Consider the following 25801-nt stretch of genomic DNA (forward strand, 5'->3'; position numbering starts at 1 on the left):
AGGTGACAAGGAAACAGGGACCTCAGTCCTGAACTCTGCCATCAATTTGACTGAACGTGGGGCAGATTCATGCGCATAGCCTCCAGAAAGTATGCAGCCTGAGACACGTTAATTCCAACCTTTTAAAACCAGGAGCAGTGAAGCACCTGAGCCACACTGAGCCCAGACTACTGACCTACAGGATGGTGAGAAAATAAATGGGTGTTTTGGTAAGCCATAAAAGTTATGGTTACTTGTTACAGCAGCAATAGAAAACTAATACATATTAGCTTATTTTCATAGCTGCGACCTGAAGGGCAGGCTTCCAATTAAACACTTATGTAAGGGCCCACTCTAATCTTCTCCAGATATCTTAGAGGGTAGGTGCTATCTGTTTACTCTCCCTTTGCCATGCTACAGAGCACCCGTACCTCCCCAAGTGGAGCTTTCACACATGGCTAGTGCCTCAGTTTTTGTGGCTAAAGTCCAGGGCCCAGGAGGGCTCGCATTCCTGGGTCCCACAGTACTATAACAAACAGTTTGTGGCTGGCTACCATCCCCAGGGCACCTGTGCATAGAGAAGACTGAAACATACCCCCAATCTCTTTATGAAAGAAGCCTATATTCTTGCTTGGAGCTTTGGCCTGAGAGCAGACTTCTGATTTGGCACACTGTAGGGTCCTATGAAAATGTGCTCCTGGGACAGAAGCCAGTGGATGCCATCTTTGCACCCTCCCTCTGCCTCACTCCAGGTGGCTGGTATCTCCCAGAAAGGAACTTGTACAACTTGTCTGGCACCCTGATTTTGTGACTACCACACAGGGGATACATCTACATCACCTGGCTCTGGTGGCCAGTGGGGCTTACCCTTGCAGTCCCATAGAACTCCATGTGTTTGCATACTTTAAAAGCTACTGCCCGAGGGTCTGGTTTCCAATCAGCCTGAATATAGGTGCTGACTGAGACCCTCTCCTTTGGGACACTGACAGCTCTTGGCACTCTCCAGCTACTGGGACCCACCAAAAATAAAAACAGGCTGCTTGGACAATCACAGAGATTTGAGAAACAACCAAGATCTAGGGCAGGACTGATTGACAAGCTTCATACCCTACACAAGGTCACTCCTTCAAGACTGGGAGAAGTGGCTGTTTTATTTTATGCATAGAAACCAACACAGAGAGTCAAGAAAAAATGAAAAAACAGAGGAATATGTTCCAAATGGAAGAATAAGATAAAACCTCAGAAAAAGTCCTTAATGAAATGGAGTTAAATGATTTACCTGATAAAGAGTCCAAAGTACTGGTCATAAATATGCTCACTGAACTTGAGAGGAGAAAGGATGAACACAGTGAAAATTATTAGACATGGAAAAGAAATTGAGGAAGACACTAGTAAATGGAAGATATTCAGTGCTCATGGAAGAATTAATATTGTAAAAATGTCATACTACCCAAAGCAGTTTGCAGATTCAGTGTAATCCCTAGCAAAGTCCAATGGCAATTTTCACAGAAATAGAACAAACAATCCTAAAATTTGTATGGAACCACAAAAGACACCAAATAGCCAAAGTAATCTTCAGAAAGAACAACAAAGCTAGCAGCATATTGCTTCCTCATTTCAAATTATATTACAAAACTATAATGATCAAAACAGTATGGTGGTATTGGCATAAAAACAGACACATAGATCAGTGGAACAGGATAGAGAACGCAGAAATAAACCCATGCGTGTATGGTCATTTATATTCTGACAAAGGAGCCAAGAATATACAATATGTAAAGGATAGTCTTTTCAATAAATGGTTTTGGGAAAACTGGATAGCACAAAAGAATGAAACTGGACCACTATGTAACACAATACATAATACTAACTTTAAATGTATAAAGGATTTGAACATAAGAGATGAAACCATAAGACTACTAGAAGACAACATAGGTGGTAAGCTCCTTGTCATCTGTCTTGGCAATAATTTTTTGAATCAGACAACAAATGCAAAAAATAAGTGGAATTACATCAAACTAAAAAGGTCTGCATAGCAAAGAAAACCATTGGTAAAATAAAAAGGCAACAGTTTGCAAATCATATATCTGATAAGGGGTTAATATCCAAAATATATAAAGATCTCATACAACTCAACAGCAATAAACACACACAATCTGATTAAAAATGGGCAGAATATCTAAAAATACATTTTCCCAAAGAAGACATCCAGATAGCCAACAGGTCCATGAAAAGGTGCTTAATATCACTAGTCGTCAGGGAAATGCAAATCAAAACCACAATGAGATATCACTTCACCCGTTAGAATGGCCATTACCAAAAAGACAAGAAATTACAAGTCTTGGCAAGAATATGGGTAAAGGGAACCCTTGTGCACTATTGGTGAGAATGTAAATGAATGTAGCCACTATGAAAAGAAGTTTTCTCAAAAAATTAAAAATAGAATTACCATATCATCCAGCAATTCCACTTCTGGGCATATAACTGAAGGAAATGAAATCATTATCTCAAAAAGATATCTGCATGCCCATATTCATTGCAGTATTATTTATAAGAGCAAAGATGTGGAAACAACCTAAGTGTCCAATGATGGACTAATGGATAAAAGAAATGTGATACACACACACACACACACACAAAACTGAATATTATTCAGCCATAAAAAAGAAAGATATCTTGCCATTTGCAACAACATGGATGTACCTTGAGGGCATTATGCTAAGTGAAATAAGTCAGACAGAGAAAGACAAAACTGTATGATCCCACTTATATGTGGAATCTTAAAAAAAAAAAAAAAAAGTATCTCATAGATACAGAGAACAGATTGGTGATTGCCAGAGGCAGGGTGGGAGGGTGGGTGAAATGGGTAAATGGGGTCAAAAGGTACAAACTTCCAGTCATAAGATATACATCATGGCGATGTAATGTACAGCATGGTTTGACTACAGTTAATAATTCTGTATTGCACATTTGAAAGTTGCTAAGAAAATACCTCTTAAAAGTTCTCACCACAAGAAAAAAAATTTTTATAACTATGTATCATGACAGATGTTAACTAGATTTATTGTGGTCACCATTTTGCAATATATACAAATATCAAATTATTATGCTATATACCTGAAACTAATATGTTATATGTCAATTATACCTCAAAAAATAGAATAATTTTAATTAGAAAAAAGGAAAACTAGTATAATTAGACCCATTCAATCAGAATTCGTATTTTTGCAATATCTCAAGATGATCTGTGAACACATGAAAGTTTGAGATGCACTGCCATGGAAGAGCACTTCTTTCCAGAGTGTGAGAAGCCTACCCTTGATTTATTGAGAGTCACTGCTGCAAACTTCATGTTGCTGAAGGATGCACACTGAGGAATTAGGCAGCTGGTCCTTGGCTGGCTATTAACCAGGCAGAGCTGAGGCAATAGTTAGCAGCACTTTGGGTCAAAGAAACAACTAGTGAGCAGCTAGAGTGTTCTGATCCCCAGCCTGATCAGGGAGCCTGATAGACCCAGCTATTTGACTGAAGGTGTGAATTGGGAATTTGTTTACAAGCTCCCAAAACTGGTTCTCAGCAGTTAATGGGGCAAAAACTTCTGCCTGTAGCTACTTTAACAACCCAGCCAGCTCAGCAGTAAGCTCTGCCTTGATACCATTTGTACTCATTGAGATAAAGGGCTCTGTGCTTGTGACAATTTTCCATGTCTGTTCTTTTCAATGAGCTGCATGATCAGCCACATTTTTGGCAGATGGACAAGTGTGAGCCTTATCCTTCTCTACTTCCCTTAGTACCGATTCAAATTTATCATTGGCTTACTGATAACCTACTTTAGGTCAGGCACAGCACTAGTGCCTTCTGTGTTTATTATTTGGCAACTCAGTGTGGCTGTCCCCATTTCAAGGTGAGGAATCAGAGGATTCAAGTGGTTGATTGCTCTCTCAAGCCCCTGTAATCAGCCAGGTTTCCCACTCCTAGTTTAGTTGTTTTCCTCCAACAGCAAAGCTAGCCCTGTCTGTTACTCTTCTATCCACATTCCAGCCTTCCAAAGTCCTCCTAGCCAGGTGGCATATCTTCCACCACCCCTACCCATTTATGTAGTTTTGAGCAGAGACTAGGTTGAACCTAGTATATTATACTAAATAAGTCTCCATCCATCTCTATCTAAATGAGTCTCAATCCATCCATTCCAGGAGATCATTCAATGTCACAGTTATGTTCACAGAATATGAAGGGAGGTTGTTGGATTCACGCCTTGGCTCTGTCACTTACTAGCTGTGAGATCTTAGGAAGTATGCTTAACCTCTCTGCATCTCTGCTTCCCCATTTGTAAACTAATGATGATAATCATCTCTCCCTCCTAGGGATGTTGGGAGGATTAAATGACTTAAAATGATTAAAGCACTTAGGAGAGCACTTGTACATATTAGACACAATATATGTTGGTTATTATTATTCCTAAGCCAAAAACTTTGGATTCATCTTTGATGTCTCTTGCCCTACATCTGACCTATCACTAAATCGAGTTAACTTACCTCTTGAGTGGGTCCTCTTCCCTCCATGCCACCACTACCACATGAGGTTAGCTACCAATATCACTTGCCAAAAGAAATCTGCAAACCATTCTCCTGGACCCTCTCCAGTTGCTGCTTTACAAAGAAGCCAAAGTGGCATCTTAAAAATGCAAATCTGATCACATACTCTCTCACTGAAACCTGCTGCTTTTTAGATATAGCTGGGAACTTCTAAGATCTGCAAGACCCTGCAAGTTCTGCCTCCCCACCCCAATTTCTTCTCTCTCTCTCCCTGTCTCCCCTCCGTCCAGTCTGGCCTCCTTTCAGTCCCTCACACTGGCCAAGCCTCCTCCTGTGTGGAATCTTTGCAGACGTGTCTCCCACTCCCACCCCGTGTCCGATTATCTCCTCCCTCAGCACTGCTGGAGTCACAATTTCACATTTGCTTTTGTGATTATCTGACTGATAGCTGTCTACCACTCCAGACTGTAAGCTCTATGAGGGCAGGAAGTGCATTTGCTTTTTCTCACCATTGTATCCTCCATACTTAGCACAGTTACTGGCATATAATATTTGCTCAGTAATTTGTGTTTTAATGACTAAAAGAATCAATGAATGAATGAATGAAAATACTGTGGCACAATTTTAGAGGCAGGACAAGTAACGGTTGGTGCTTCCGATGGTTTGACTCCTGCTTGCGGGGAGGGAGGGTGAGGATTAAATTATGTTAGATCCAAAATTTCAAGTCATTGGCTGGATAATTGTTGATTTGATGCAACCTTTGCCCGCGTGTCGCAAACTATTTGGAAGCCCATACAAGAGGAACAACCGGAAGTTGGTTCGGCAAAGGTATCATCTCAAAATACAGAGGTCTTAAGGGTTATATAAAAACCAGAAGCTGAAAAATAGACTTTACACATTCTCACTACTTGACATCTATTATTTCTTTAGGGAATACTGCCTAGAAAGATCTTATCCGCACCAAAATATATACCCCTTACTTTGCTACTATCCCACTACTAGGTTAGATCTTATTCCCTCCTCCAGCTCTGTGGCAGTAAAACTCCATGATCCAGACCTCGAGAATGAAGACCCACCTATGCTGTTCCTACAGAATACAGTGTGAGGAAGTGGCCAGACATTTGAAGACCGCGGAGGGCTTCTTAGGGTTGACTGGAGCAACTTTACCTTTGATGTCTATGCTAGAAAGGAAGGCAACTAATAGATATATCATCTGGGAATATTCAAGCTCACTAAATCCTTCATGAGACTGAGAGAACATGAGGTCAGGCCTCCTCCAGAATTGATTTCAGGCCCTGCCCCATCCTGTGATATGTGTTCTCTGGGCTTCTGTTCATTGTAGTTCGGGCTCTCTGTCTTGTAAGCTCCAAGAACACGGGGGTCACATCTAGTGCTGAGAATTCCAGATACACGTAGGTGCTTTTAAAATGTTGATAATGATGTCAACAGAAACAACATCAGTCTCCTTTTGTTGTCTCAGGCTAATTATCAGATAACTCTAAAATAGAATAGAGATGATGTTTATCTGTATCTAAGGGTCATAGCAAATACGCTCCAGGTAGCAAGCAGAATTTCTGACTCTGTGTTGGATTCCTCCTCTTCTCTCCTATATCCACCATTGAAAGACCTTATACCACAGTCACCAATCACTACGGAAAATCTGGAATATCCTTGCACCATGCACATTGGCCACTTCCTACTGCCTGTGCTAAACAGTAACTCAGAGTAGCAGGCAGCCTGAGCCAAGATGGTGACTGTCCTTCCAAAAGACTCTAAGAAGAATAGCATAGAGCAGTGGTTTTCAAACTTAAGCAGAGAGCAGAATCTGGAAAGCTTGTTCAAACACAAATTCCTGCCACCCCACCCCAGAGTCTCTGACTCAGTACGTTCGAGGTGGAAGCTGAGAATTAACATTTCTAATAATGTAATAATTACATTTCTAGTAATGTAATAACCAGGCGATGCTGATCCTGTTGGTCCCACCTTGGGACCCAGCTTGGCCACTTACCATGTAACCTTGGATAAATTACTTAATCCCTCTAATCCCTACTTTCTTCATCTATAAAAAAGAAGTAATAAAAGCACCATGGCTGAGGATTAACCAAGATGATGCATGGTGATGTACATGGGTACATACAAACTACCCCCTCCCTCGGCAAGAGAAGGAACCCCTTTCCCAGTCCCATGCTCTGCCCTGACTCTCTTCAGGGCTGCAGGATGCTTTTTGTGACTCTCCCTGGCAGGGCTGCTGTGGAACATTTGGGTGGTGGGCAGGGCACAGTGAATTCAGTCTCTGGCTGCCTCTCTCCAGAAGTGTCCTGCCTACAAGGGCTCCTCAGCCCACCTCACAGAGAGAGAACAAGGCTATTGCGTGACACTTCTGCAAGAACAGTATTCCACGTGGCTTGCTGCCCTGAGACGGAGAGATTAAATGACTCATCCCAAACGCACAGCTCTTAATGGGGAGCTCCAGAGTTAGGACAACACATCATCTGACTCCTCTACTACGACTTGCCCTTAGAATCTTGGTCTATCAGTTTCCCACAGCTGCTGTAACAAATGACCACAACTTGGTGGCTTAAAACAATACACATTCATTCTCTTACTGTTCTGAGGTGAGAGGTAGGTAGTGGGTCCCACAGGGTAGAAATCAAGGTGTTGGTAGGACCACCCTCTCCTCTTCTCTCTAGGGGAGAATCTGTTTGCTGGTCTTGCTGCATCTAGCACTGTACACCTTGCACTCCTTGGCTTGTGGCCCCTTCCTCCACCTTCAGAGTCAGCAGGAGCATCTTTAAATCTCTCTCTCTGCTGAGGTCATGATGTCACCTTCTTCTATTAGTAAAATCTCCCTCTACCTCCTTCTTATAAGGATACTTCGGCCCACTCTGATAATCAAGATAATCTCCCAAATCAAGATCTTTAATCACACCTGCAGGGCTTCCCTGGTGGCGCAGGGGTTGAGAGTCCGCCTGCCGATGCAGGGGACATGGGTTCGTGCCCCGGTCCGGGAAGATCCCACATGCCGCGGAGCGGCTGGGCCCGTGAGCCATGGCCGCTGAGCCTGTGCGTCCGGAGCCTGTGCTCCGCAACGGGAGAGACCACAACAGTGAGAGGCCCGCGTACCGCAAAATAAATCAATCAGTCAATCAATCAATCAGTCACACCTGCAAAATCCCTTTTACCATACGATGCAACATTCACAGGTTCCAGGGATGAGGACCTGGATGCCTCTGGGAGCCATCATTTAGCCTACCACAGTTGGAGAGATCACTTAACTCCTTGAGCCACCACTTTTTCATCAGTAAAACAGAAATAATAATATAGCCTCATGAGAATGTTGCTGTGAGACCCACTTTAAATCACTAAAGAAACGTTTATTGGGTTGTTAAACACAAAAGAGAAGCAAGCAGCGTTTATCTAACATTAATCCATTAACTCTATTCATTTACTCACCTTTTACTAAACACTATGTGTCAAGTACCGTGCTAGACACAGGAGATGTAATAGAATGAGGAACCCCGCCTTTATGGGTTTTATACTGTAATAGCAACAGATAAATGCTAGAGAGAAAGTGATCTGATGTGTCAACAGAGGCTATGAAAAGAAATCAGAGAGGAAATGCCCTACAGGGCTATAATAGTAGTTGTTGTCAGTCCTCTGGGCAGGAAAAGGGAGTGGAAGGATAGAGCTGGAGAAAGGGGCCAGGAAGTGCCAGGAGTTTCTCCCGCTTGGAGTCTTGGGTTGGAGACACTGGGGTGCAGTGTGAGAGATGAGCTAACAGTGCAGACCGGGGTCCAGTTGTCAATGGTCCTACGTGTCCTATAAGTGATCTGGATTGCATCACGTGATCCAGGAAGCCACTGAAAAGTTTAAGCAGCACTTCCTCAATATCCCATCCCCTACAGTGATCCAGGGCTCCAAGCAGGAAATCCTGAAAGCTCTGGCCTCCTTATTCATATTTAAACATCAAACTTGGAAGAGTTCTCTGTGAAGTGGTAGTGGTTTCTTTCTTTTTTTTTTTTTTTTAACTTTTAAAAATAGTTTTATTGACATATAACTGATATACAAAAAACCTACACATATTTAATGTATACAATTTGATGAGTTTGGGCATATACATACACCCATGACACCGTCACCACATTCAAGGTAATAAACATATCCATCACCTCCAAGGTACTGGTTTCTTTAAGCGCCTCCTGCCTTTCATCGAGACCCTTTGTGATTTATACTTGCAGAATTTTACTTTTAGAGCCTCCTGATATAGTGAGCCATCATCTCCCTTAGACTCCCTGTCAATCTCATTTTTAAAGCACTTGCTCTTAAAAATATTCTTATACCCCCTGGATCCCATTTAACCCCCTACTCTTTATGGTTCTTTTTATGAGAATGTCCAAAAGGTAGATTTGCTATACTAACTATTAGTGCCTTAGGTAGACCACAGTAATTCTCATTGCTCATGCAATATTTTTTCTAACCTGGGTGGTTTTTCTGAAAAGTGGGTTGATGAAAATTGTGATGTGAATTTAGTTGAGAACGCCTGCTCTCCTGGATGCATGGTCCCCGGTCTGCTCCATCCCTCCACTTTACCGCCTGAAATGTAACACCCCTCCCTAATATGCTTTTCTCAACCAGCATCATTCTCTCCATGAATGTCAATAAAATGGCAGCACATTTCTGTGCTGGAAAGATATTTTGCTTTAAAAAATTGGACGCACAGCGCGCATTCTGCCTGGGGACCACATGTCTAGGAAAGCAGTCATTTTAAACTGAGGATATTACAAGCCTAGATAGAATAGGGCTGGTATACTCTGAAGCACAAATGTCTAGCCTACTGGAAGCAAAATTACCATACTGCATGTTGGTAATTAACCTTGTCAACTAGCTTTCAGAACAACTCCAGCCTAATGCACACACTCACTTCTCGGGTTCTATAGCTGTTTCTGGATCTCATTACATTCTATTTGCAACCTGCATCTCTACCACTGCCTCTCTCCAGCATGCTCTGATTTGCTTGCCCTCTTTGCCTTGTTTTTCCCATAGAGTTGATTAGTTTTTTAAATTAATTTTTATAGAAGTATAGTTGCTTTACAATGTTGTTAGTTTCTACTGTACAGCAAAGTGAATCAACCATACGTATTATCCATACATATATCCCCTCCCTTTTGGACTTCCTTCCCTGTCAGGTCACCACAGTGCATCAAGTAGAGTTCCCTGTGCTATACTGTATGTTCTCATTAGTTATCTATTTTATACACAGTAGCAATAGTGTATACGTGTCAATCACAATTTCCCAATTCCTCCTCCCACCCCCCACCCTTTCCCCCTTGGTATCCATACATTTGTTCTCTACGTCTGTGTCTCTATTTCTGCTTTGCAAATAGGATCATCTATACCATTTTTCCAGATTCCACATACATGTGTTAATATACGATATTTGTTTCTCTCTTTCTGACTTACTTCACTATGTATGACAGTCTCTAGGTCCATCCACGTGTCTACAAATGACCCAATTTCGTTCCTTTTTATGGTCCATAGCATTGATTAGCTTCTAACCATATAAAATTTACTAGTTTGTTATATTTGTGATGTACACTCTACTTCTTGTGCTTCACCAGGGAAGAGACTTGTGTTTTGCCTACCGCTGTATCCCAAATTCCTGGAAGTGTGCCTGGCGTGTAGTAGTTGCTTAATAATTATTTTAAATGAATGAATGCATACATTTCCATGGAGCTATCAGCTACCAGGTGACTCGTTTTTGCATTCCTAATTCCAAACACGTCAATTTATTTACCAAAATGTTTTGACCACTTTATCACTTGGCAAATAGCAATCCAGGAGAGAGGCTGAAGCTCAGTCCTGTGGGAAAACTCTGGAAAATGGTATAGATCACAGGCCTCAGAGTTATCTCACTGGAGGGACAACGGAGTCATGATCTTTACACACCAAATCCCTGGCATTGGTTGAGGAAAACTCTGGGGTCAGTTCCCTGGTTCTCCTGGCCTGCCACGTGCACCGGACAGAGCAGCCTTCCTGAGCTGCAGAAAGCCTCACACTGATACAAGCAGATACTCTCCCCTGGAAGTTGGTTTCCACACCTTGATGTGGCCACAGGATGTGTGCAGGGCACCAAAAAAGTCTGCTACAGTTCACAGGGAGAGCAGCAGAGGGTGAGGCCGGCAGTAGAGGCAAGGGCCAAAATTTGAAGGCTCATGGATATCCTTCTTTGGAGCTTTCTTCTGTATTGAGGGAACAGCACTGGAAGACTTCACGTAGAAGAGCAGTATCAAATTCACATCTGAGGAAGACCATTCGGGTTAGAGTAGACAGAACAGGGGTGAGGTGGGTAGAGCAGATAATGAGTCCCAGAGACCAATTAGGAAGTTAAATCTATTACATGGGATAGGAAAGACTGGGTGAGAAGTCCTGTGGTGGTGCTGGAGATGGAGCTGAGAGACTGTGAGGGATCAAATGAGGGGAAGGGTGGGGTTGAGCCTCGGTTCCCCATATTGGTTTTCCTGATCGGATGGTGGCGGCACTCACCTACGTAGTGAGTATAGGAAGGATGTAGGTACTGGGGTGAGATGCTAAGTCTTGTTGGACATTTTGCGTTGGAAATACCTGTTAAGTGTCCAGGTGTAGAGTCTGTGGGCAAATGGATATAGGATTATTGAACTCAGGAGACAGATCTGGAGTAGGAAAAGCTATTTAGGAATCTCCACTTTATAGAAGATCTTTGAACACAAGGAAGCAGAAGAAATTCCAAGATAAATAACTAGAAGTTTACCATGTGAGATAAGTTGAATGTTACCATCAACAACCTTCTGGTATCAAGTCCTTTGCCAACCTAGAGAAAGCATGGCTTCTATCATCTCTGGGTGTTGCTTTGCCTTTATTTCTCTCTACAATTTCCCTAAATGATTATCTTTCCCCCTCAACAGAGTTGAATATGGAGAGGGAACAGACAAACTGTGTGATTTGGAGAGAGCTGGGTAAACTCTCATTGTCAGCTTTTTCATCTGTTAAAAAAAAAGGGATCTCCTGGGTGGACATCAGCTTGCCTGACAGTCAACTGAAGAAACTTTCTTGGGATGTAGGCTTTCCGAAGTGCTCTCTCTCTTGAACACAAATAATATCAAACTCATGCTCTTACCTTACCAGGCACTTAGCCTGCTTGGTACAAGGACACTCCTCACTGCACCTTCCACAAGCATCGCCTCTGCTATAGTGATGAGCCTTTAACCTGCTAATGCTAGTTCATCATTTACCTGAGACTTGTTACTCATTGAAAAGTGTCTTTTCGGATGGGCACAAAATCCAAGTAAGCAGCTGCAATCATTGTGATCGGAGCCCTTGTAACAACTGACCTTCCTTCTGCATGGGTTTGTACATTAGAGTGTCTACAGATGCTTGACTTTTCTGCCAAACAGCCATCCTGGCCAAGAACAGGACAGCCCCTCCACTGGAATGTGTAGGTGATGACATTTCGTTCACCATCCTGGCATCTAAACCTGACACTCTATCTGGTAACAATGCATTGAGCTCCTGATTGTTTATGGCATGGAACTCGGAAGAATGGGCTGTGAACTCCTGCACTATATTTTACTCCATCAACTCTTGTTATACTTGTGTCAGAGAGAGAACACAGCCGCTCGATGTTGAGCAGACCCAAAAAACAGCCACTGTCAAAATCCTGCCCGAGGCATCTGTATAAACACACAGAGCCATGCCAGGAGTCGTGCATTTTCAAAACATCTGCCAGTTCATCCTAACCAGCTTCCCTCACATTCTCAGGCCCTGTCAATGCTACCATCATTTCTTTAATCCCTGAAGTTCAAGTCCATGGATTTGACTCCTTGTTCTCGACCCATCTCCTGTATGCAGGAGTCATCATTTATCAATAATAACAGTAACTGTATTTATTTGTTGCTTATTATATGTCACGCAGACTCTGTGCTAAGTAAGTCCTTTGTCAAATTTAGTTGTTACAACAACTTTCTAAAGTTGACTATTTTTATTCCATTTTGTGGCTATGGAAATGAGGGTTAGAGGTGGAGCCCCAAATCACACAGCTAGAAAGTGGTAGAGTTAGAATTTGGATCCAGCTTTCTCTGTCACTAAATTGTACTATATTCCCTCCTGTGGAGCATTAATCATCTTATCTTCCCCTCCTTTATAAGGCATTTTGAAGTTTCCAAAACATTGTCACAAGGCATATCATTTGGTCCTCCAAATAGAGCAGAGACCAGGCAGGACGTGTTTCATCCCCACTCTCACAGAAGTAAATAAAACTCAGCATTTACCCGACTTGCTCAAAGCCACACATGCCTGAGCCTTGGACTCAAATCTTGACTCATTTCACTATTCTCATAAATATCATGCTTTTCTTTTTTTCACAACAGCTATTTCTTCTTTCGAAATGACCAATGTATAAAATTTACTCAGAGGCCATTCTGGCCTACTAACTACAAAGACATTTCTACAGGGCTTTCCAAAACTGGAAGAGGAGATAATGAGTTCTCCATCCCTTTTAGTTTCTACTCAAATACTGGGCAGTCACTGAGCTAGAAACCATTGAGACAATTAAGCCTGATCCCTAGATAAGTTCCAAAATCCCTCTCTCCCTGAGATCCTGTGACTCCGTTTTCTCAATGTTTGCAATAGCTCCAATTCCCTCACTCCTGGCTTTCTGAAGCCATCTGCTAGCTGACATTTCAGACTGTCCCCCAAATTCAGCCAGTCTCCCCTGACCAGGGTGATCACTGGTAGGCGAAATCTGTTCTCATCAGTGACATTCTTCCTAAATCTTCCTTGGCTCGCTTTAGCCCACCACACCCGTTCGATGCACCTCTTGCCTGATGTTCCATGATCTATATCCTCTATCCAAACTCAGCTTCTGCTTCAGTCAATCCAAACATTTGCCTGAGTCACAGAGACATCACGCCTAGTCCAGCTCCCCAGTCCTTTGCTTTCTGTGTTCCCCTCCTGAAATATGCTCCACTTTCCCCCCCGCCCTCCCCACCTAGCCACATCCATTTTTTTGAGGCCCAAGTCAATCTTATTTCAGTACAGCAAACAAATATTTAATGACTGTCTCCCCAAAAAACACAAAACAAGTCTAGGAACAAACTTCTACTCATGCAGTGAAGCCATGAGGACCTAAAACTGAACAAGAAATGGTCCTGTCCTCAGGGAGGGGTACAACAGGATCAAGCTGCCCTGGGCAACCATTAGGTTTTGAACACTTAGTCTACATTGGCTGATGTTCTTGATATTTTATGTGAGCTGATTCTGCCTGTCTCATGAAGGGTAGACATTAAGCCTTCTTCCCAAATAGCCTCCAGAAAATATTAGGCAAGCAATAGTACAGGTTGCATGATTGAGATGTCTAGGGCTGCATGTTTTGAACTCATCCCCATATATACATTCACACGCACACACAGCTCACCAATTATTTGAATTTCCAGTGTAGTAGAAGGGGCACATGACATCTGAAGTCAACCGGGCCTGGGTTCAACCCCATCTCCAATATCTTCTGGGGAAATGAGTGCTACAAAACCAGGGTTAAAGGAGCAGAGTTCGGAATCTGACCTCCTGGGTTTAAGTCCCAGCTGGGTGACTGTAATAGGTCCCTTCATATCTCATTGCCTCAACTTTCTCAACAGAAAAATGAGGATGATTTAAAAAAAAAAAAAACAGCTGTACACAGCGCCCTCCTTTCCCCATGAGGTTATTAATGTAAGGATTGAGCTAATACACACGAAGCACTCAGGACAATTCCTAGCATACGCCATCAGTGAATAAGTGTTAGCTATTTGGATTATCACTAATTCAGTGAAATTGGACAGATTACTTAAATTTCCTGAGCCTCAGTTTCCTCTTTAAAATGAGAGCAGTGCTCACCTCCATAAGCTGCCTCTGAGAATTAAATGTGGAAGCATTGCAAAAGCACCCGGCTATCCCAGAAAAGGGCCCCTTATCTCCAGTCCAGGGCCCAGACTTCTAACCCCCAAACTGCACACAACATTTTTCTCCGGCCTCTGCTCCTCTCAGCAGTTTTGCCTGCCCATCATTTGTGCTACTGTAGTTAAGTGCTTGTTTTTATCCCACAGAAAATGTTGGCTTCTTACAAATTCATCTTCAGGAAATTGCCACCTAAATCAAGCTCAGCGACTGCATAAGCAAAAAACCATTCAAGTTCCCCGAGCCCGTGGGCAGCTTTTCCATGGCCCATCCCTGCCCGTTTTGGCAAACTGTGAACAGCAGAGAGAGGAACCAGCCCTCTCTCTCTTCAGGAGGGCTTAGGGCCTCAGGCACACCACACCGTGTAAAATCTGGTTAAGACGAATATCAAGAGCAGCCTTGAAAGCAAAAAGGAGTCAAAGCAGGTCAGACAGCCGCCAGAGGGAGTTTGGGAAGGGGAGGAGAGCCTGACTCACCAGCTCTGCCTGCTGGCATCACAGAGAGTTTCCAGGGAGCGTCAGGCTTCCCGAGTCCTGGACGCCGAGCCCTACCTCACCGCCTGGTGGCTGCAAGCCTAAGCTGTAGGCTAGTCTCTAAAGGTCCAGGACCCCCGAACGTGGGGCCCGTTCCCTAGAAATGATGCTGAAGGGCCCCTCCCCTCCCCCAGGACAGTGATGTAACTAGAGCAGGAAGATGCAGTGGTCCCTGGGGAGACCCTGAGGGTCGGCCTGAGGTGGGCTCAGCTATGAAGGGTGGAGGTCAGGCCCAGGGGAGGAGAGGTTACATCACTTGTGCAAGTTTACACAGGTAGCCCAAGAGAACCCTGGGATTCACATCTAGGACAGCCAGTTCCAGACACAAGCACCTCACCTGTTCCTGCCTCTCCCCTCTCTGAGCAGGGAGAGGAGAGCACATGCTCATCCAAGGGCTCAGTGGGAAAGAGAGGCATCCTGAAGCGGGGTGGGAGGCGCAGGCACTCTATTGTGGTGCCAGATGAGGTCCTAGTCCTGGATCTCACGCTCTGGACAGAGTCTAAAGGTCTAATCGGACGCAAACCATGCGGAATGAGGCTGGTAGGCAGGGAAACACTTGAGACTTCCCGTCTCCGATGCCCAGGGCTTCCGAGGCCTCTCCCCTCTCAACACGAACTCCCCCGCCCATACACAGAACACACCCACACTCACGACATACAGCCCTGCACCCACTTCCACTGTCATCTGCTTATGTGTGCCACCGTCACTGAGACAGAGAGGAAACTCTGCAATTTATCCTGATACCAGCCAAGGAAGGAAGCTAAGTCCGTTCCGGGCCACTCACCTACAGGAGAAGCCGGTCTTCCAAGCGTAGCGCCTACGCCACCGCGGAGCCCAGAATCCCATGCTCTGCACCTGATCTGGTGAAACGCTGCTTCTGGGAAGAAGCCTGTGTGCCTTCCCAAACTTCTACCTCAGCAGCCTGAGCAGGGCACAGCCATAGCTCTGGAATTTTCCACAGCTACGCGCAGGGAAAGCTGCCTTTGCTCTGGTAGAGGGAGGCTGGCTCCCAGGGGCTGCTAATTACGTATGGAAATGACCTTGTGTGCGTGGGTTGCGTCTTGCAGCTGAATTGCTTTGAGAGGTCATAGTTCTCCATCTCCAGGGTCATTAAGCTCAGTTGCCTCATTGCCACCGACCTGTGCAGCCAGTACATTCTTCGAGTCCCCTCGGGGGTGGTGGAAAAGGCACAGTTTGGGATCCAATGAGCCCAGGGTTTGAGTGACGTTCAGAGAGATAATATTTTGACGCTTGACTTCCTTATTTGGTCAAATGAAGATGAGAGCCCCTACCCTACCTTATTAATTTGAGGTTTAATGAGGTAACATATTCAAAGTACCTGATAATTACAACTACCATTCTGTCATCCACTGTGAGAGGTGCTTTCAGGTCTGTTTTCTCACTTGACCCTCACCACATTCTGTGAGAAAGAAAATATTATCCACAGTACACAGAAGAGGAATGTCAGGGAAATATGTGACTTGATTAATATCAGGCAGCTGGAGAAGGAAGCCAAAATCAAACCCAGGTGGGGATGACTCCAAAATTTGTGCATTTATCCAAAACAATGCTTCCTACCCCACTGGCACTCCGTAGGCGCACGGCAAACTTTGGTTCCCTGCTTTATTTCCACACTTGAGTCTTTCCAAAAGCACAATTTGGTCACTCTCAACAAAACATATGGCAGCCTAGCCCTATGAATTGGGAGATTGGGATTGACGTATATACACCAATACGTATAAAACAGATAACTAATAAGAACCCGCTGTATAAAAAATAAATAAAATTCACAACAAACAAACACACACAAAAAAAACATATGGCAGCCTGACTCATCAAATGCTTCCCCAGTCACTAAGGGACTGAGGTGTTCTGGGTGCCATGCTCCATTCAGACTTGTCACTAGACAAACCAAACTATCTCTTAGAAGGCAGCATCCCCTGCCCGAGGACGGGGAGCATTAATGATGACCCAATGAAAGACTAAATTGCCAGTTACCAGCTCAGGTGCAGGTGGAGCCCTAGGCCTTAGAAGGCAACTTCTTTCTCTTTCCAGGAGATTCTCTTTCTCTTAATTAGCAGTTAGGCTGCAACTTAGCACCAGCTGGCAGGGCTTGAGGAAAGACTAAGGAAGGGCAAGGAAAGACAAAGACAGTACTTTGGATGTGCTGATGCCGAGCAAGAGAAGGAGAGTAATTTGAGGATGTTCCCTCCCATGGGCACTGGAGTTGGGGAAGGGACAGCAGTGGTGCCTTGAAGGGGTTAAGAGCAAGAGTTGTTTTTGTTTTGTTTTGTTGTATGTTTGTTAACTTAATTTTTTTATTTTAATTTTTTAAAATTTTTATACAGTTTTTGAAGGTTACTTTCCATTTACAGTTACTACAAAATATTGGCTATATTCCCCATGTTGTGCAATACATCCTGGAGCCTATCTTACACCCAATAGTTTGTATCTCCCACTCCCCCACCCCTGTATTGCCCCTCCTCCTACCACTGGTAACCACCAGTTTGTTCTCTATATCTGTGAGTCTGTTTCTTTTTTGTTATATTCACTAGTTTGTTGTATTTTTTTTAGATTCCACATGTAAGAGATATCATACAGTACGTGTCTTTCTTTGTCCGACTTATTTCACTGAGCATAATGCCCTCCAAGTCCATCCATGTTGCCGCAAATGGCAAAATTTCGTTCTTTTTTGTGCTGAGTAGTATTCCATTGTATATATTGGTGTGTATGAGTGTATGTGTGTGTCTGTGTATATGTATATATATCTCACACCTTCTTCATCCATTGATTTGTTGATAGACACTTAGGCTACTTCCATATCTTGGCAATTGTAAATAACACTGCTATGAACATTGGGGTGCATATATCTATTTGTATCAGTATTGGGGGGGGTTTTTTGGATATGTACCTAGGAGTGGAATTGCTGGGTCATATGGTAGCTCTATTTTTAGTTTTTTGAGAAACTTCCATGATGTTTTCCACAGTGGCTGCACCAATTTACATTTTAAAAAAAAACAGCGGGCTTCCCTGGTGGCGCAGTGGTTGAGAATCCGCCTGCCGATGCAGGGGGCGTGGGTTCGTGCCCCGGTCCGAAGCCCGCGTACAGCAAAAAAAAAAAAAAAAAAGAAAAAAAAAAGAAAAAAAAACAGCAAGTTTTAAAAGCAGTTATTTAGGGAGGCTCTTTGGGTAACCACAGCAATGAAAGTACATGACAACAAGTCTCATCTTTGTGCCTGTGTTCAGGACTTCCACCATCACAGAAAACATTTAGATCATATTAAGCTCCTTGGGAAGGACTTTGGGTTTTAACCGATTCACATGCTAGGACCCTTGTTTAGTTCAAAAGTGTCAGGAAGGCTCAGTGGGCCACACTCCTGATAGTTTCCCCTGCCATCTTCATCACCCCTAAAGTGAAGGGAAATGATGCAGCCCTCAAGGCCTGATAGCTTCCCTGCTCAGTCACTGGCTTACGGGAAGCTCTAGTCAACAACTTGTTCTTTCAAGTCACTTACTTTCTCAATAAGTGTCTCCCAAGCATGACCTGCCTCAGGTAATGAGCCATGTTTTCCAAAAGATAAACAAGTTATTTTCTCAAATTATGATCACTTACTTCCAGCACTGGGTATGGAACCCCACATATTCCCTCACCATGAACACATCACATTCTGTACAGTTTCTCCCATGAGCAGTGCCTCTGCAGGCACAAATGGTGAGAACACTGGGGGATAAAATCTTACCTCTGAGGAGAGGGATGGAGTTCCGCAAAGAACCTGTAGTGAGTCTAGGCTCACTTACAGGGAGAGCAGACAGCCCACTAATTAGAGAGACCGTCAAGACACTTTGCACACCTCCGATGGGCAAGAAATGGATTCCTACCCACTGTACACTGCTTACGGGAAAGTGCTCATGGCTTCCCTCATCCACTCATTCAACAATAGGCTTTGTAAATTTACTTTGTTTAAATGCAGATAATAATCACACTCATGCCTCTTGTCTTCTCTTGTGTCTGATCTTGGAACCAACTGTTCAGTGCCTTTTTAATTTTAGCATCCTTAAGTAGGAAAAGAGTGACTTTTCACTAACATAAAGACAGTGCAAAATTCTCTTAACTGAGGAGAAGTTATACAGGAAACAATCCATCTATAGTAGATTTTCATATAAATTGAGGGACCAGAGAGAAGTTACTATAATTCTTGTTGTAAGCTATTTCTGAGGAGGCAGTTTATTTTGGTTGTGGACAGCAGTTAAGAAGTATAGAAAATCCTTTTGCAGAGTTCCAACCAATTATTTTATTCGTTCCAAAATAATTGGGGGATTCCTCTTAAAAGCTTCTAGCCTAGTGGACAAAATAAGCTGCTTGTAAAATATCAATTCGATAAGCAGAATTGCCTTTTAATCAATGGTGGCCATTTTATCTGAGAAAATAAATTTGGAAGGTATATTCAATCATTGAGTAAATCTGCTTAGTGCAATATGCCAGCTCAAAGTTCATTTGTTTACACAGTGAATTCCTTTTTGATACCCTTACCTCAGCAAGTGGTTTAGAGGAGGCATGTACTCAGTTCTTTCTTTTTATAAATAGCAAAGCTACTTGGAACTCCAAAAGGGGAAATGAATTGGTACCAGGAAAATATTGCAGAAAGAGCATGGCTCAGATTCAGACAAACCTGAGTCACAACCCAACTCTGTCACTCACCTAGTTGAGTGAATTTATGCAAAATTTTTCATCTATCTGAGCCTTGGTTTCTCATTCACAAAAGGGGCTGTTGTCTGGCTTAAACATTACATATTACAAATACATACAGTATTTGTAATATGGTAGGTGTCAGTGAATGGGAGCGTGTGTGATTGCTATATCACTACTCTACTCAGGTGTGTTGGCCAAGACTTCACTTTGGATACATTTTTTTTAGCAGCCTGACTATGGTCAGGGCCCAAACAGCAGGGAAAAACTAAAAGGATGAACTCTTAATTCCTTGCTCTTCGGACAGCATGCAGGCTGAGGGAAACTAAATATTTGCAAGTGTGTTGGATCCACATTTTACAATCCATCTTTTTGCAGGAGTGCCAGACTATGGGAGTGCCAGAGTAGCATTTCAGAGCATCTGCACAAACCACACAGAAGAACACTAGCACCTGAGAATGAAAAAGCAATGTGGGATCAGGAAGGATAAGTCTTGTCAATCAGAAAAGCCTGTGGGGGAGGAAAAGTGGAAATCACTAAGAGGACGAGACAAAGAAGCAGTAGCCCCAGACACCTCCAGGCTGTAGGAACAGAACTCTGCTTTGAGCTGTGTGATGTTCACTCTGCCTCTGTAACTTCGAATGAAAAGGAAAAACAGTGTTCCATCTGCCAGATGTCTCCATTTTCACAAGCTTTATCCACTTACTTCTTTCTCTCCATTATCACAGGAGGTCTCCCAAGACTCAGTTTAACAAACTGGCTCCCCAAGACGGTTGGTGCTCTTTGGACCCATCCCCAAAGGCAGATAATCCTGAGGTTTTTAGTTAAAATCAAGTATTGCCCTTCTAGGTAATAAACTCATTGTGTAGACGGGGGGGGGGGGGGGGGGGACACAAAATGTATTGTATGTAACATAAAACTTACTATTTTAACCATTATTAGTGTACAGTTTTACAGCATTAATTACATTCACATGGTAGGGCAACCCTTATAACTATCCATCACCAGAACTTTTTCATCTTCCCCAGCTGAAACTTTGTACCCATTAATCAATAACTCCCCACTTCTCCACTTCCCCCGGCTCCTGGCAACCTCCATTTTACTTTCTGTCCCTTTGAAGTTGACTACTCTAGGTACAGCATATAAATGGCATCATGCAATATTTGTCCTTTTGTGACTGGTTTATTCCGCTTAGCGTATGTCTTCAAGTTTCATCATTGTTGTGGCATATGTCAGAATTTCCTTCCTTTTTAAGCCTAAATAATTGTGTAGACTTTTAAGTGAAGATATTGCAGTCTCAGCTGATGGCCTCATATTCTGAACTTTGCTATAAAACTTCACACTTAATGAGGCCTTAAAAACTGAATTATTTCATTAGTATATAACTGGTTGAAAGTGTTACTGTGCATTTATTGTAGCTGGTGGAAAGTAATAAATATATGGATTTCTTTTCATGAAAACTGTCTGCACACAGTGGTATCTTAAGTTGGAAGCTAGTTGTTGGCATCCTTGCAAAGACATAGTATTATTTGATTAGCACTTCTGGTTGTAGAAACATTCAGGAAAGTCACATTCTATGATACCTGGCATCTGAGTGATAAGAGGTCTACATAAACAGAGGTCTACAGATAATTCAGTAACACAAGGTTGCTCACTGAAATAACCAGATCAAAAAGCAAATGGCTGATTTTTCATCCAATGTCCCTCCTATTTTCTCTTACTAATCACCCTTGCTAAAAAGCTGTTTTAAACTCACATCATAATCTACTTATGTGTTTATTAGTTTACTTGGCTTATATATTTGTTTGCTTAAATATTACCGACTCTAATCAGTAAAGAAATATTACAAGGTACCAAAGAAACCAAAACATTTTAGCTGGAGACATGAAGCTCTTCTAGCCATGTAAGCCTAAAAAATATTGCTATGTGAGTCTCAACCATGTTTGGTAGCTGTGGAGGATGTAATCAATGTTTACCTGTTCTGGATGATTTCATAAAGTTTACTTATAACTTAGACTTGTTAACACAAACACATTCTGCAATGTCATCAAGAGGTGGAACAGGTGAGCTAAGGCACTTACTTGTACTTGTAAACTTTTAAATTTACAAGTATTAATTTTTAAGATGTGTCTTCAACTGCTGAGACATCATTCCTCCCCATGAGACCCAACTGCCTCAGTCTCCTTGTAACTATTATAAGATGAGATAAGGAAGAAACTAAAAGGGGAATGAAAAAATTTTGATGACAGGAGAAAGATAATTTGGACATGATAATAATGGATGAAGACACCAGAAGGGAGAGCTTGGAGACTGAGGTGGAGAACAAAAATATTGACCCCGAAGTCTGTGCTAAAGTGATTTTTCCTAAGAATTTTGTATATCACGCCTGTCATAAACATTCAGCTTCATTGTGCAATGAAAACAGATGACAAGAATTTACTGCTCCAACAACCAAAAAAAAGGAACTTGACTACGTCCTTGGAATCTGGTTTCTTTGCTTTCAAATGTGCAGTGGAACTCTTGTGCCTGCAAGGGCCGGGGGCAGTTGTTTATGTAACTCATTGGACGTACATAAATATTAAAAACGGGACAGGTTTCTCTATTCTCATCTGTTCTAAAGCCAGAGTTGGCTCTCAAGTTAAGAGGCATGCAGACTGGAGAGAGATGCACAGTTTAGCTGTCTTATGCTGTTTCTCTTACATAAGCTTCTAGGTTATGAGATTTTTCCATTTTGTTTCCAAATGTTAGGAGGAAAAGACATGTTTTGTGGGGTTTTTTTATTTTTTTTAATTAATTTATTTATTTTTGGCTGTGTTGGGTCTTCATTTCTGTGAGAGGGCTTTCTCTAGTTGTGGCGAGCGGGGGCCACTCTTCATTGTGGTGCGCGGGCCTCTCTTGTTGCTGAGCACGGGCTCCAGACGCGTAGGCTCAGCAGTTGTGGCTCACGGGCCCAGTCGCTCCGCGGCATGTGGGATCCTCCCAGACCAGGGCTCGAACCCGTGTCCCCTGCATTAGCAGGCAGATTCCCAACCACTGTGCCACCAGGGAAGCCCAAAAGACATGTTTTAAGAGTCACTTATCAGGGAAGAAAAATGCTTCCGAAGGTTTTAAGTTGGGGAGAACTTTTATAGATCCGAGGGTGGTGGGAGATGTGAAGAAAGGACTAAAGACAGACTGGTGGAGAAATATCCTGAGGAAAGATTAAGAGCATTAGATGGAGAGTTGAGAATGACCAAGAAAAAAGACTAACTTCCTCAGAGACAGAAGACAGGTGAACATTCAAGAAGATGGGAATTTTGACATTGAAAAAAAGGATGCTGGGGAAACAGTATCTTATCAGAAAATTAGGTAGTGAGGTCATATTCTGAGAAAGAATGGTGGGACTGAGTCTTGGGAAGGTTGGACTAGACCAAATGAGGAATGCAAGAGGGAACTAAACAGATGAATGAGGGATGACCAAGCAGCCTAGGGTACCACCTGGGTAAGCTCGACTCATAATGGGGCATAAGAAGGTTGTGTCTGGAGTGGGTACTTGAAATCTCAGAGATGGGGCAATTCCAAGTGATGATTATATCTAAGGTGGCACTTTGTCAGTACCAACAGAAGCCATAATAGTGGAGCAGATCAAGGAAGTACAAGGCCAAGCTGTCAGTGCCACCTACTGGCGTACGGAAGCCAATGAGGAGCAAATCAGATACAGAGGAGAGTTTAAAATGTTCACAGTAATAACTAAATAACCCTTGCTTGACCTAGCCATGCATCATCTGTAATTACAAAGGAGACTATGGGTGTAGATGTGGGATAACTCGCAGAACCATCTAAATAGCAGTTGATTTAGCAGACCAAGGTATATTTAGTTTAAAATCCTACCCTAGCATTGACTCTAATATATCATGAAGATTAAGGTGGACAGCTATCAGGAATTGGGAGACCCAAATGACTGTCTCAGTTCCTATAGGCATGGACGCCAAGGCAAAGGAATGGTCTTTGCCTCTAGGTCTAGCAGAGTCCAGCGTATGCCCTTGTTCTTTGTTTCAGACTTTAACCCAGACTGTCCAAGAGGTCAAAGACATGTGGCCAGCATTTGGATTATAACTATCTCTTAAAAATCGTTCTACTCAAAAATCTTTGAGAAGCCAAGAACAGGGCCTATTTAATTTCTATATCTCTAAATCTCACCTAGTACCTGGCATATAGATGTTCAGAAAATATCATGGAATGAATGAGTGAGTGAGCTGTGCTCTCTATGATCCTACATTTCTCTAGAATACACTTTCTTTGGGTTTAGGAGCCTCTGTAACCCTCCCCCATTCCTGTTCCACTCAGCACACATCTTGTGAAAGACACATAGCTGTCATCTAACTCTGTAAACACAAATTGTTTTCATTAGCCATGTAGGCATGATCTACTTCTTCCTACTTGGTCCATCCTGGATCCTCTGCTCTTTATCTGGTTGATGCCTGGACTGATGACTGCTCCATTGGAAGTGCCTTGCACAACAAAAGTGGAAGAGATTTCAGCAAGGGCAACAATTAAGATGGGAATGGGGGAGCCTGAAAAAATAAAAAAGAAGACTGAAGAACTATAATGCCTGTGTTGAGTGAGACAGTCGCATCTTGACGTCACCACTCCTACTAGACAGAAGCCCCAGCTTTTTTCTGCCTCAGGACTGCTGATTACTAAGAGTACACCTAGTCCATTCTAACACCTTTGCGTGATGAGTAAAAGGCACCCCTTACAGAGGCAGAGGCTGTCCAGCTTGGTGGGATGAACACTGGGGGTGGGGGGGGAGGTGATTTCCACCTCCACTTGACCATTTGAGAAGGCACCTTGCGCAGTGAACAACCTGCGCATTTACATTCTTTGCCCCCTCTTGTTCCTCACTCTTTAGGGGCTAGGACTTCTGGGAGTCACTCCTGGGCTAAGAACCACAGTCCCATTCGGAAGGTTATGTATCAGATTTCTGGTCCACACTGTACCTTGGCAACTATTAGAAGGCACAGAAGAACAGAGTCCAAGATGTGCAGCATGTGCCACTGTTAGATGCTTGCATTGCTCTGAGTATGTACTTTTCCCCATTAGTTAACAAAACCAATAGAATAACTCTCTGTGAAAGGCTTTTTCTGCCATGCAAAGGCAAACTCTTGTTGCCTCTTCATTTTCACTTTTGTGGTTTAGTGCTAGCAAGTGGAAGATTTATGTAGGTAAGGTTTACCTTACCCAACTCTGCTAGTTCAGTAAAGCTATGGAAAAAGGCAGAGGGGTAGATTTCCCTCCACTCCTCACCAGTCAGGTCCGTTTCCAGGGCTTTTTGCAAGGCAACTACAATAAATCAGGCAGTGAATCTTGGAGTCTGTGTAAGACCCCTCGATCAAACCGAGGGTGAGTCTTGCTCCCTCACTCTTCTGGCTGGATCTCAGATGAACAATGTTCAGACAGGCTTAGGGGCTGTGCAAGTTGGGGCTGAGGTGGGAGGCAAGTGAGGTTGTGACTCTACTGAAATATGAACCTATATTTTCTGGGCACGATCAGTTTCCAAATCACACGAAGTGGCTCTTTGGATCAGAATGAAGACACTTTTTGACTTTTTTTTTTTAGGACAATGTCAGAAGGGGATGAGTGTAGTATGAATAGAGGGTTGAATTCAATGAATAGACACCCATCATGAGGTTATCACCTGCAATGAGGTTGGCCTCTCTCCACCACCTTTGCCATGGGAGAAATTTTTTAAATGTCCACAAGTTTGTGAGGCTGAACTTGCTTCATGGAAAGTTCATGTGAAAAGGCCTCATCTGGGTCTTTCCTTGGGAGAGATAAACTTTCTAAGTCAATGAAGAATTCTCTGGCTATCTCTTTATTGTTACTCTTTCAGGGTGAGATGCAGCTCACATCTGTCCAATGTCAGCCAAGATTCAATTCCCATTTTTGACTAGTAACCACAATCCCCCCCAGAGCGGTGGGACAAGATCTGGGTGGGTCCTGCCTGTGGCTTGACTTCAACCAAGATTATAACTGGGCTCTTCGTGGGCCAGGAGCCCTCAGGTTTCAACAGGAAGATCAGTAGGAGCTCAATAAAGGGGTGCTATGGGACGCCCAGCCCCCGA

General features: G+C 43.1%; 1 protein-coding gene across 1 annotated transcript in view; it reads left to right on the plus strand.

The window, feature by feature from the left end:
* Positions 1 to 25801, plus strand: part of PCSK5 (proprotein convertase subtilisin/kexin type 5) — a 464407-nt gene that overhangs the window by 337081 nt on the left and 101525 nt on the right. The window lies entirely within an intron of this gene.

This window comes from Kogia breviceps, chromosome 8 (assembly GCF_026419965.1).
Source record: "Kogia breviceps isolate mKogBre1 chromosome 8, mKogBre1 haplotype 1, whole genome shotgun sequence".
Lineage (NCBI taxonomy): Eukaryota > Metazoa > Chordata > Mammalia > Artiodactyla > Physeteridae > Kogia > Kogia breviceps.